The sequence below is a fragment of the Pavona decussata genome, unplaced genomic scaffold (assembly GCF_977016875.1).
Source record: "Pavona decussata unplaced genomic scaffold, jaPavDecu1.1 SCAFFOLD_208, whole genome shotgun sequence".
NCBI lineage: Eukaryota > Metazoa > Cnidaria > Anthozoa > Scleractinia > Agariciidae > Pavona > Pavona decussata.
The window spans coordinates 8,906-22,133 of NW_028145613.1; the positions used below are offsets into that span (position 1 = coordinate 8,906).

Sequence of the window (13,228 nt, forward strand, 5' to 3'; positions counted from 1 at the left end):
AAAATGGAATCAGCATGCAAGAAAACATACTTTGGGATAGGTTTTGTGCCTCTCGTGGGACCAGAATCATAGAACGTCTTCTGAGGGGGGTAGGGTAGGCCTGCCAAAAAAGTGCACTTTTGGTTAGGTCGCCAATTTCTAACAAAAATGTGTCCCAATCAAGTTTTTTTGAACGCTCTTTCGAAAGGCAACATTCCTGATTGAAAATGGCGACCTACCAAAATCGTCACTTTGCTTTCCCGTCCATGTAGGGGTGAGTATTTGACTTTGCCTTCGTCAGAGTCAAGTAAAAACATTGAAAATGGAATCAGCATGCAAGAAAACATACTTTGGGATAGGTTTTGTGCCTCTCGTGGGACCAGAATCATAGAACGTCTTCTGAGGGGGGTAGGGTAGGCCTGCCAAAAAAGTGCACTTTTGGTTAGGTCGCCAATTTCTAACAAAAATGTGTCCCAATCAAGTTTTTTTGAACGCTCTTTCGAAAGGCAACATTCCTGATTGAAAATGGCGACCTACCAAAATCGTCACTTTGCTTTCCCGTCCATGTAGGGGTGAGTATTTGACTTTGCCTTCGTCAGAGTCAAGTAAAAACATTGAAAATGGAATCAGCATGCAAGAAAACATACTTTGGGATAGGTTTTGTGCCTCTCGTGGGACCAGAATCATAGAACGTCTTCTGAGGGGGGTAGGGTAGGCCTGCCAAAAAAGTGCACTTTTGGTTAGGTCGCCAATTTCTAACAAAAATGTGTCCCAATCAAGTTTTTTTGAACGCTCTTTCGAAAGGCAACATTCCTGATTGAAAATGGCGACCTACCAAAATCGTCACTTTGCTTTCCCGTCCATGTAGGGGTGAGTATTTGACTTTGCCTTCGTCAGAGTCAAGTAAAAACATTGAAAATGGAATCAGCATGCAAGAAAACATACTTTGGGATAGGTTTTGTGCCTCTCGTGGGACCAGAATCATAGAACGTCTTCTGAGGGGGGTAGGGTAGGCCTGCCAAAAAAGTGCACTTTTGGTTAGGTCGCCAATTTCTAACAAAAATGTGTCCCAATCAAGTTTTTTTGAACGCTCTTTCGAAAGGCAACATTCCTGATTGAAAATGGCGACCTACCAAAATCGTCACTTTGCTTTCCCGTCCATGTAGGGGTGAGTATTTGACTTTGCCTTCGTCAGAGTCAAGTAAAAACATTGAAAATGGAATCAGCATGCAAGAAAACATACTTTGGGATAGGTTTTGTGCCTCTCGTGGGACCAGAATCATAGAACGTCTTCTGAGGGGGGTAGGGTAGGCCTGCCAAAAAAGTGCACTTTTGGTTAGGTCGCCAATTTCTAACAAAAATGTGTCCCAATCAAGTTTTTTTGAACGCTCTTTCGAAAGGCAACATTCCTGATTGAAAATGGCGACCTACCAAAATCGTCACTTTGCTTTCCCGTCCATGTAGGGGTGAGTATTTGACTTTGCCTTCGTCAGAGTCAAGTAAAAACATTGAAAATGGAATCAGCATGCAAGAAAACATACTTTGGGATAGGTTTTGTGCCTCTCGTGGGACCAGAATCATAGAACGTCTTCTGAGGGGGGTAGGGTAGGCCTGCCAAAAAAGTGCACTTTTGGTTAGGTCGCCAATTTCTAACAAAAATGTGTCCCAATCAAGTTTTTTTGAACGCTCTTTCGAAAGGCAACATTCCTGATTGAAAATGGCGACCTACCAAAATCGTCACTTTGCTTTCCCGTCCATGTAGGGGTGAGTATTTGACTTTGCCTTCGTCAGAGTCAAGTAAAAACATTGAAAATGGAATCAGCATGCAAGAAAACATACTTTGGGATAGGTTTTGTGCCTCTCGTGGGACCAGAATCATAGAACGTCTTCTGAGGGGGGTAGGGTAGGCCTGCCAAAAAAGTGCACTTTTGGTTAGGTCGCCAATTTCTAACAAAAATGTGTCCCAATCAAGTTTTTTTGAACGCTCTTTCGAAAGGCAACATTCCTGATTGAAAATGGCGACCTACCAAAATCGTCACTTTGCTTTCCCGTCCATATAGGGGTGAGTATTTGACTTTGCCTTCGTCAGAGTCAAGTAAAAACATTGAAAATGGAATCAGCATGCGTTAGAGATTGCCTACGGCTTACAGAATAAACAAGTATTTCAGACTCGTGTTTGATTGCACCGGTAATTTTCTTTCTGCAGTTTTACCTAAGGAAATCTTGCTAGGACTTTTACTCCCTCTAAATATTCAACTTTTTGCAACTTTCTGGCACCCGGGACTCTGTTGTTATTGTATTAAATTCTGCGGGTAACCAGGGTCTCTCTCTCGCCAATTTACTCTTTTATTTGTCGAGTTTTCTTTGTTAGATTTTTTTTCGTCCAAGCGTTTGGAGAGGTTGAGAAGAAAAACAGGAGAGCCAATTTTCATTGAAATTTGGTTGACCAAAAGGAAAATTATCCATTTCTATGCGAGATGGAGTGCATTAGATGGTTTCGCACGCGAGGCTGAAGGACTGTGGTACAGAATGAAGGTTCTCTTTGCATTGTGGGTAATGACGGAGTTTTTTCGATGCGGAACACACAGTCCCGCGGTCAAAGAAAAATATTACAAGTCTAAAAGCAACTCTTCATTTCCCAAATCTGATTTGACATAGCTTGGCAAATGGGCCACAACTCACGGCAATACCGGCTAAACTAAAGATAACGATGGACAGGAATATTGAAGAGTTGCTGATAAACCTTCCGTCTGGATCGATCCACCAGCCATCGCCAAAACAATAGCGCCCAAAAGCGCTTTCAACGATGGAAGGAAGGAAGACACGTCTCAGTTCTTTGAAAGGTGCCAGTGACTTGCGGGTATCGGGACTTAATGATGTCCTTCAACCACCAGACGGTTCAAATATCGAAAATAACTACGCCACATGAATGTAACATCACACGACTGCGAACACTCATTAACATAAGCGTACCTTCCCGCCGAAGGACGTCACAATGCTGTGCGAAATGACTATTTCCCAGATTCTCTCGTCTTTTCATCCTTGCACAACGACAACGAAAACTCTGGATATATTCAACGTTTCTTTACATTTTCTAAACGAGTAAGTTACCATTAACATCTGGTTTGCAGTTCTGTACTATAACAGTAACGACATTAAAACAAGGCATCAATTGAATTTGTCATTTAATTCCATGACCATTTCTCAATTATGCAATCCAGGGATGTCAAGGGAACACTGCGAAATTTCCCAGACATTATACACCGCAGAAAAATTTACACTAACCTTAACCCTTTATGCCCTTACAGTGATCAGCATCAAATGTTTCTTTGTAATATAAATGCTTATTCAACTCCTGAGGTGATGAGAATAGATTTTAATGGTAATCAGACAGGAACATTCCACTTTCTAGAGATTTCTTCAAATTTATAAATAGCTCACAAATTTCATCTTTGAGACAAAAGATGACATATAAAGCCAATAATGAGGCAAATTAAACGTCCAAAATTACTACTGATGGATTAAGGCAAGAGAGGACCTTCATCGTCTCTTGATTAAGGGTGATGTTAAGGCAGTCATGTTAGTGTAACAGAAACAACAATTTTTGTTTTCTCCTCTGAGAGTTGACTTGAATTTTTGTGTAACCAAATGTTCTTTTTTGGGGGTACACCAACATGGCAGAAATATAAAAAATTCATTAAATAATTAAAGCAGAAATGGGAAATATCAATTGAGTGCCATGCATCATATTTTTGCAATTCTCACCCCATTAGTGTCCCATTAGCCGTGGATAAGCATACACCATCATCACATCATTCATTGCTTGAAGCGATAATTTAATTCCATTTTGTGAACAATTTGAGTTAATTTTAAAAATATTAATGGCACAAACAAAATAGCAGTGGTTGGGAATTAGCTAACACTAGCTTTTGGTATACATGAAGTACGTCTCACTGCAACACCCAAAAACTGAAGACTGTCGTACCGGCATGATTATCTGAATATTAACAAAGCACGTGCAAATTAACAACTTGATATGGTGGCCTAACCTTTTTACTGAATTGTAATTATGATACAAAATGCATGGATTCAAGTTTTCCCCTGTCCTATAAAGAATTGCTAGAATACTTTCAGGAACTTGTTAATATGTATGATGGAGACCATAATAGGGAAATAAAGATCGACGGGAAAACATTGTTTTCGAAAACATGGTTTGAAAAAGGAATCTGTTTGGTGCAAGATTTGCTAAATGAACACGGGAAATTTTTGTCTCTACAGGAATTTCGGGATAAATTTGATTTAGAAATTAACTTTTTGCAGTATTTTCAAATGATTGCTGCTATTCCCAGTGAGCTTAAACGTAATGCATATAAAACGCAAATCTCGCCTGAAGATCTCTTCAAAACGGAGGATATATTTCAGTTAACTCAAAACCTTTCGTTTTCCTTGGTTAAAATGAGATGCAAACATTATTACAAATTTTTTAATGAGAACTGTATCAATGTGCCTATAGGTGTGAAAGCTTGGAAACAACTTTTCCCTGATTCGTTTGTCTCCTGGAAGGCCAACTTTCAAAAGATATACAAAATAATACAAAATAACTAAAGAAAATAAATTAAGGCAATTTTTGTTTAAGCTTCTGCATAGGATAACTGTTACCAAGCGAGAACTGAAAAGATTTAAAATTACAGCCGACGATCAATGCACTCAATGTTCAAGTCAAGACTCTATACTTCACACCTGGTTGAACTGTCCTATTACGTCCTCAATCTACACTATCTTGAAATGGTTCAATAATGTGAGTAACTTAAAACTTACTACCCTGAATGAACAGATTCTATTCCATATAAAAGATAAAAAATGCAAACTGACGAACGCCCAAGAATGCAGACTAGATATTCTCCTATTATACACAAAATATTATCTATACTATCTATCTTTTTAAGACACCCAGCTCAGTAGAATTACAGAGGAAAATTGAATGGCCATGGAAACTTGAAAACTGCTCTTCTGTTTGTTAGTAACCCCCCCCCCCCCCCTCTTAATAGTTGTAATCTCTATACATATATACACATATTTTCTTTTTGTTAGTGGCTTTTGTATAGTATGCTGTATTGTTACAAGTTGATTTTGTTCTTCATGTATATTGTTGTGTTGCAAATAAATAAATAAAAAAATTAACAACTTTGCTCCAACAGCAAACAAGGTTCAAGGTTCAAGGTTCATTTATTCCACACTATTTACCCAACATTAACATAGAAAGTAAAGTATTACAACAGATAATTACAAGATAAAAATAAATACAGTACAAATTATAAAATGTGTGTGGTGGTCAAAGTAGCAAAGGCTCTCTAGTTGACCACCACCTACTTTAAAGTAAACAAGGAAATGACACTGAGCTTTATTGAATATTAGAAGATGTAGGAGATGTTTATAGAGCCTAGGATTAATGTACAGGAGAAGAGAATCGCATTTGTGTAAATTAAGGTATGTTAAAGATATACTGAACCGAGCAAGAGATCTAAACAGGGCAAGCTTAATAAAAGAAGAACAAAGCGAAAAATAAATAAAAACAAAAAAAAGCACACACACAAAAAAGCAAGCAACATACAAACAACCCACAACAACAACAAACAAAAGTAAAGGAAAAGGACAACACATCATCAGCAGCAACAGCAGCGACAACAACAAACATCAAAATATAAGCAGACAATTATTATTATTATTATTATTATTATTATTATTATTAATATTTTTAACTCTATTATTATCATTATTATTATTATTATTATTATTATTATTAGATAGCTACATACTATTATATTTGATCATTAAACAGAACATATATTATTTGATTGACAAGACATCAGGTGGGCCTTATAAAGTTTCTTAAACCTGTTAAATGTTTTTTTTTTTCAATGTCATGGGGACAGTTTCCCACATGACAGAAGCAGAGTACTTAAAAGTAAATTTGCCTATGTTAGTTCTAACTTGTAGTCGGTGGAAATTAAGTTTGGCGGCATTTCTGGTGTTATAGGAGTGAACAGTTGTTGTAGGTATTAAAAATTTATGGAAGATTGCTGGAACAGTTGATGGATTGTTATATAATTTAAATGCCAGTGAGCAGATTTTGAATCTAACAACATTTTCAAATTTTAAAATTTCAAGGATTTGGTAATATGGGGAAGAGGGTTCTTGTTTGCTGGCAAAAAAAAAAATACTAGGTATGCATGTTTCTATTTTGTTTAGTGCTGATCTTATTTAAATTAGTCTGATACGTGTTGCCCCAACACATTGCACCGTAATGAAGATAAGGGTAAATAAGTGCATAATACAGTTGTCTTAACATCTTTAAATTCAGGTGATTCCTTAGTTGGTAGAGGACTCCAAGGTTTGCCTTGTACATGTGCTATTTGAGTTTTCCAGTTCAAATGCTCATCTAAATAAATGCCCAAATATTTAATGCAAGTTTTGCGATCAATGTTTAAAATGTTAATATTGTGTATAGTTGGCTTCTGTGGAGATGTTATTATCATAAAGTTTGTTTTCTTCATGTTAATAGACAACTTATTGAGATTGTAATAGTTAATTACTTTCTGAAGTTCTGAGTTCATGACTGCCTCGAGATCTTTTGATGTTTTAGTGGAATAGAATATATTAGCATCATCAGCAAAAAGTCGAAAAGAAAGCATGTCTGAAGAGTTAGCAAGATCATTTATGTAAAGAAGAAATGATAATGGTCCAAGGGTTGATCCCTGAGGGACTCCACAAACAATCTGGAGAAAATAAGACTCAAAATTACCTTGTTTCACATATTGAGTTCTGTTAGTAAGGTAACTTGTGAACCAATCTAAAGCCTTTCCACGTATCCCATATTTATGTAATTTCCTGAACAGTATCTCATGGTTGACAGTATCAAAAGCTTTGGAGAAATCTGGAAAGACCCCGCATGTTATGACATTGTTATCAATTGAGGTTTTAAGACTGTCAGTTATTTCTAGAATAGCAAGCTCAGTGGAATGGTCTTTTCTAAACCCAAACTGGTATTTGAACAAAATATTGTATTTATCTATAAATGAGATGAGCTGATCATTGACAATTTTTTCTAGGATTTTGCTAAATGGTGATAAAACTGCTATGGGTCTATAATTTGCAGGATCTGTTGCATCCCCAGATTTGAATATTGGAGTTACTCTTGAAACTTTAGGTACATTAGGCACAATACCTTGTATGATTGACTGATTGTAGATGTATGAGAAAGGTTTGGATAATTCATGGCTAGCAAGTTTTATTAACTTATTAGGAAACACAGATACACAGATATGATGCAAATTTACTGATTTAGAAAGCAAAACAAGTGCAAATTAATAGGTTTGCTCCTACAGCAAACGTGAGTGTTATGCAGGCATGGTCACTTATTTGACTAGCAGTGCAAAAAAATACGTTAGCATATTTTCTCCTGAAGCAAATGTGAATAGACTAAACGGAAATGTTCAGTTTTGCATCGTGGTTAATATCTTATTTATTATGCTGTTAAATATTCAACTTTGGTATAGTAAGCAGATCTGAAGCAAATATGTATGGTATTCGTATAAGATAAAAGATAAAAGATAAAGATAAAAGATTTTATTGAAAACAATACATGGCAGCCGAGGGCTGAATTGCGTACCGTTAAATTGTAAGTAATAAAAATTACCTAAATATATAATAATGCCATGTAATAAATTGCTATTAAGTTCGATTTGGTTCGAAAAGCTATTTACAAGATCTAAAATTAATTCATACAGTATTTATATTAAAACATGACTCAATAATAAAACTATTTCTTGCAAGTTTCGTGTTTATTTTTGGAATGTCAAAATTGCGTGTTCGTCGGAGCGAATATTTGCAGGCATGATGTGAAGGCGGCAATAATGCCCGTGGCCTATGATCTGAATCACTTAGGATCTCGTTGAAAAGCGTGACACAAATATTACTGTGGTGGACGCTAAGTGGTGCTATCTCCATGTGAGATATATCTATATTTACCTATCTTTATTTACAAATTCCAAGAAAATATCTGATTAAGCCATACTTGACACAAATTGAGCAGAAGCAAATTTGTTTATTTGCGTAACATTTGTATCAAAGGCAAATTTGTGTCAAATTTAGAGCCCTCGATTTCCTACAGATTTGCTCCTGTTACAAAGTTGATTAAATCCGTTTTTTTCGTGCAGTGAAAGTATAGACCAAGCAAGTAAAGTAAGGCCACGCAAGTCAAGTGCACCACCACCACCACCAATTTATTTGAAAAACAACAGAATGAATGGCTTGTCCCGCAAATAGATAAAACTAATCGAGGCGGGACAAGACGAATTAATACAGGAACACTTTAAAAAAAGTAAAAGTAACAAGAACTTACAAATACAAACATGCAAAAACTTTATCAAGTAACAGATTTAAAGCATTTTACACCAATTTGCACCAAGCAAGAAAAGTGCACTAAGGCCAAGCAAGTAAAGTATATTAAGTAAAGTAGGCTGTTCTAGTACTTAGATTAACGTTTTTGTCTTTTTAATTTTATAAAACGACCCCATAAGCAACAGCTTTAACTTTTATTGTGTTTAAATAAAAGGAGTTGTATTGTATTGTATTGTATTGTATTGTATTGTATTGTATTGTATTGTATTGTATTGTATTGTATTGTAGGTAAAGTAGCGGTAGCTACAGTAGGCTATTTACTATATAGCTAAAATAAATGTCAAATGTCAAAAATAAATGTCAAAGGACATTAACAGTGGTTATACACAAGTACAGGCCGCGGCTGAGGAGCGGATGACGACAAATTTGGAGAAAACGATAACCAATCAGGACGGTGGTGAGACTTCGTAGATTGTAATTGAAATCATTCAACTGCTGGGGTAGTGTACAAGGTGGTCCAAGATACAGAAGGCTGCATTTCAGAACTGATAAGTAACCCCTTACGTCATAACACCAGCAACAAAGAAATGATCCATTTGGACGAGAAAAGTGTTAAACCGTAAACAAAAAACAAAAGTGATTTATAGTAGTTTCAGGGCTTTATTTAAGCTAGTGACAGTGCCAGAATCAATTTTTTGTGCTACTGTGGGCTTGGGACGTTAAGGTGGACGTTAATCAATTAACGCTATTTTATTAAAACCAAAAAAGGAACAAACAAACGAATCCAACGTTTTTCATACAAAATAATTTATTAATAGATATTTTGAACAGGTGCATGTTGCACTGCGTTATAACCATGTTATTAGCCCCTTTTAAAGTAAAAGTTGATAAGCTGTGACAGTCCTGCCTTCAGAAAAACTTCATTATTGCCTCCGTTACATTGTACGCGCTTTCAATACAATTGAAATAGTTTTGTCGGATCTTAACGATTTCCGGTTTCATTTCAAGTTATGGGGGTTGGTCAAAAATTATAGCACAATCGAGCATAAAGTTCTGGAAGCAAATCGTTGAAGATACTACAGAGAGAGCTAAAAAAGGTTCTTTATGGGAAACTCCCCACGCTGAACACTTTGAAAGAACTTCCCATGGTAGTTTTTCAGGCAAACATAAAATTGCTAGTGCGCTTTGATAGCCACTCCAAGCTTGCACGGTCCCCTTTTCCTTTGCATCGTCTCAATATCTCTAAAGGTTTCGGACGTCACGGTATTGGAACATTTGGCTTCTACCCAGCACGATAGCCATTCACTTGGCAGGTTGCTAGACACTTGGGTTGGATGATTGCATCCAGCAATGTTTAAGTATTTTTCTGCAAGACATAAAAAGTCACAAGCAAGGACGAAATTTCAAAACACTCACACTGCTCCAACAGGTATCTAAAATTTCAAACAACAAGTCAGTGCTATCAAAAAATGAATAAGTGTTTAGAGAATCCAACCTGTAACAACTGCCACAGCTTTGAACGCCTACTACACCGCTCCAACAGGCATCTAAAATTTCAAACAAGTCAGTGCTATCAAAAAGTGAAAAAGTGTTTAGAGAATCCAGCCTTTAACTGCAGAAAGCTCATGGGTCAGCCGACTCCTGTCGAAGACTCGGAGTTTCTGTAGAATATATTACTTGGAAAGGCATTTTTTTATTTGAGCGCCTTCAAACAGTCAGTTTTAAAATTCTTTGATGGGATTCACGGCGTTTCGATAAGAAAATAATTGATTATGTTGAAAAAGCTCTGCATCTTCAGCATTATCTACGTTTGTCGTCCGTAATGTCTCGATCTTCCCTCATATAAGCCATCTTTGTTCCTTTATGATTCAACGGCACGCCTTCCGTGTTTTTTCACTTTTTATCAGAAAGCAGTGTTTTGATATTTTCTTGAGTGGAGGAAATTGGCATAAATAACTCACACGGAATAACCATGGCTTTTAGATTATCGGGCACCAGAAATACAATCGAGCGTAAAAAACGAGCTGGAGATAGTAGCTTTTGTACCTGGTAATTGTCCCTAATATTTCAATGAGTAGAGATAGAAAACCCATCCACATTGCAAACTGTGTAGCGAACTGGACTGCATTTATAAGTTGTTCAGGAGTAAATGCTAAAAAAAAGAAAGAAAAAGAAATTTCACTCAAGCGCCGGTGAAAACACGAAAAACGAGAAAGTTAATTAATAAGTGGTCACTCTCCACTCCGCCCCAATCTTCCCCGTCGGTTGGTTGCGCACCGTGACGAAATGATGAACAGGTTAATATTGCTAAGAGTAAAAATAAAATTACTTTAACAGAGCTACTTCTTATGAAACAAAAAAACCCCTGACTTTCCAATGACCACCCAAGACAAATCTATTGAGGATGAAGCAATAGAAATCAATTCCTTATTAGTCATGTTTGTAAAACGTTATCTTTGCAGACAAGGAACTCTGTCAGTCCGCAAACGGCTTATTCGAGTGGGTAGCAAGACTACAATTCATGGATAGTTCAGTTATATTGTAAAGTTGAAGAAGTTGGAATAGTCACTAGATAGTGCAAATAACGTGAATTTTTATTTTCAAATAAGGTTTTCGTTGGCGTTGCCTCTGTGGTTGCTTAAGGTCCCTATTGTGCTGTACGTATAGTAGACGCACGGATACCTGTCTCGCAATGAATTGGTTCCTCTTTTGTAATCTTGATGTTAAACCACTTTACTGTGCAAGCTATCATAGTTATCATCGCGATCAGGAAAGATAATGAATGGCTCCCAGCTTGATCCAACCAAACATCTCGCTGTGTAGGAATTCTTTAGCTTGCACGAATTTTGAATTCTCCTTACGAGTGTTCATCCAATCTAGAACATGTTCCACGAGTTGTGATGCTGTTGAAATCTCTTCTGTTCAAAACACGAAGAAAACCAAGGCAAATATTTCAGTGTATATCTTCGAAAATGGTGTGCAATCTTTGCATTGTCTTCGATCGGCTAATCTTTGCAAAAACCTCGGAAGACATAGACCTGGACAATTTTCAGAAACTAAATCAGCGCAAAATGCAGGTACTGAGCTTTGCTAACACAATTCAACCCTCCAAGTTGCGAGCACTTTTGGTGCCATGGCAACTAAATTTTAACCCTGGCGACCTTAGCCGTTGCCAAACTTGCTATCATTTTCTGTACACATACAAAAGACTAATTCTTAAACACATCCATCAAGTATATCACTTCGCGGCTCCAACACAGATAAAAGAGTTGATTGTATTGAGAGAGACAAAGCATAAGACCAGACGAACAAAAACAACTTGAACTAGATAGGCCTAATAAAGAAATAGGAAGACTTTCTCTTAAGCGCAGAGGTACTATGATCAGATATGGAATGCTATCCCAGGCAAAGTCAAGAACTGGGATAACATCAACACCTTCAAAAAACAACTTAAGCAAATACACAAAACCATCAATGACTTTAGCTTCGATAAAGAAGGTTCCCTCATTATAAAAAAGAATGACTCCTTTTATTATTATTGACTTCATTTTTATTCTTACATGTAATAATCTATCTCCTTTTTTTTTTAATCACACATATGTAACACACATGCGCACACAATTTGTTACATATTTTTTTCTTATTATTTTCTTTGTAAATTCGATAGTTTACATAAGGCAGGTCCACATCAGCCTCTGGCTGCCAGATTGTAAACCTGCGTTACCAAATAAAGTGTCTGTATGTATGTTTAAAGATTTAGTCACCATTTAACGTGGAGGGTTACGTTTTCGCATCAGAAAATCTTTAGCAGCCCTTCGGTAAGGGTTCTTATCTCTTCTATACAAACGAATCGATTGATTCTTACCTTGGTTTTTGTTCTTTGATGAACAGGAAACCACCTTCGAATTCTGGTCTGCTTTTTCGTCAGAAGAGATCTTGGACCCTTCCTCAATATCTAAGCAAGAAACAACATGAAGTTTACAATGCACGACAAACGTCATGGGAATAGTTTTCGAGTTTGTTGGTTGGGAAGAGCAATTCTTCGAGAATCATCCCTCTCCCCTCTCTTGACAATGTTACTTCTCGTCTGTTGATCAACATTGTTGAGGTGGGGGGGGGGGGAGGGGGTATCGTCGTCGGAACGCTGAGGCCACACTGTTTCGTGTATTTTTAGAAAACGAATTAATCCAAATTCAACAAGCGTTCTAAGGGCTTCTGGCGATGATCAAGATGATGTCTTTAAGCCCTAGAAGCTTCCACTCCCTGATTTATTCAACTTGCATTTATTTTACGATGAATTTATCCTGTCCCGCCCCACACAAGAAAGCATTTTTTCAGATCCGGATTTCCAAATTGGATAAGGATAAAGAGATGAAACAAACACACACACAAAAAAAAACAAACAAACAAAAATAAACCTTTCACTATATCACTCTTAACTGCTTGGTAAATATTCAGTTTTGTTACGAAAAGACGAGGATATTCAGTACCTTTACAACTTTCCAACAGTTGCTTTTCTTCCAAGTTGTCGTCTTGCCTGATTTTTGTGTATCCAGCCTGAGTTGCATTTTTTGTCTCGAAGAAACACGATGTATTTAAGGACGGTGCCTACTATTGTTACTGCGCATACGTTCTGCGCATCTCGAGATACTCGGGTTTCCTACGGGTGGTGCCTGCTAATACAGGAATATTTTTTGCGCGGTTTAAAACTATACGGAGAAAGCAGAACTTAGCAAACGCTTTTGGTATCTGGAAAGAAAATTGGGGGTAACCATGAATTTTTCAGAGATAATTAAGTTTCAATTTAGGAACAAAATCCCATACATTGCTTCATATTTTGGCGCTTTTT

At 36.9% G+C, this 13,228-nt stretch overlaps 1 long non-coding RNA gene across 1 annotated transcript; it reads right to left on the reverse strand.

The window, feature by feature from the left end:
* Positions 1-9,167: 9,167 nt before the first annotated feature.
* LOC146460658 (uncharacterized) lies at positions 9,168-12,978 on the reverse strand. The gene is made up of 6 exons (XR_014857582.1): positions 12,870-12,978; positions 12,245-12,334; positions 11,062-11,297; positions 10,426-10,531; positions 9,875-9,926; positions 9,168-9,745 (listed from the first exon to the last, which is right to left on the reverse strand). It is a non-coding gene; the product is annotated as an uncharacterized LOC146460658 (long non-coding RNA).
* Between the last annotated feature and the right edge of the window lie 250 nt (positions 12,979-13,228).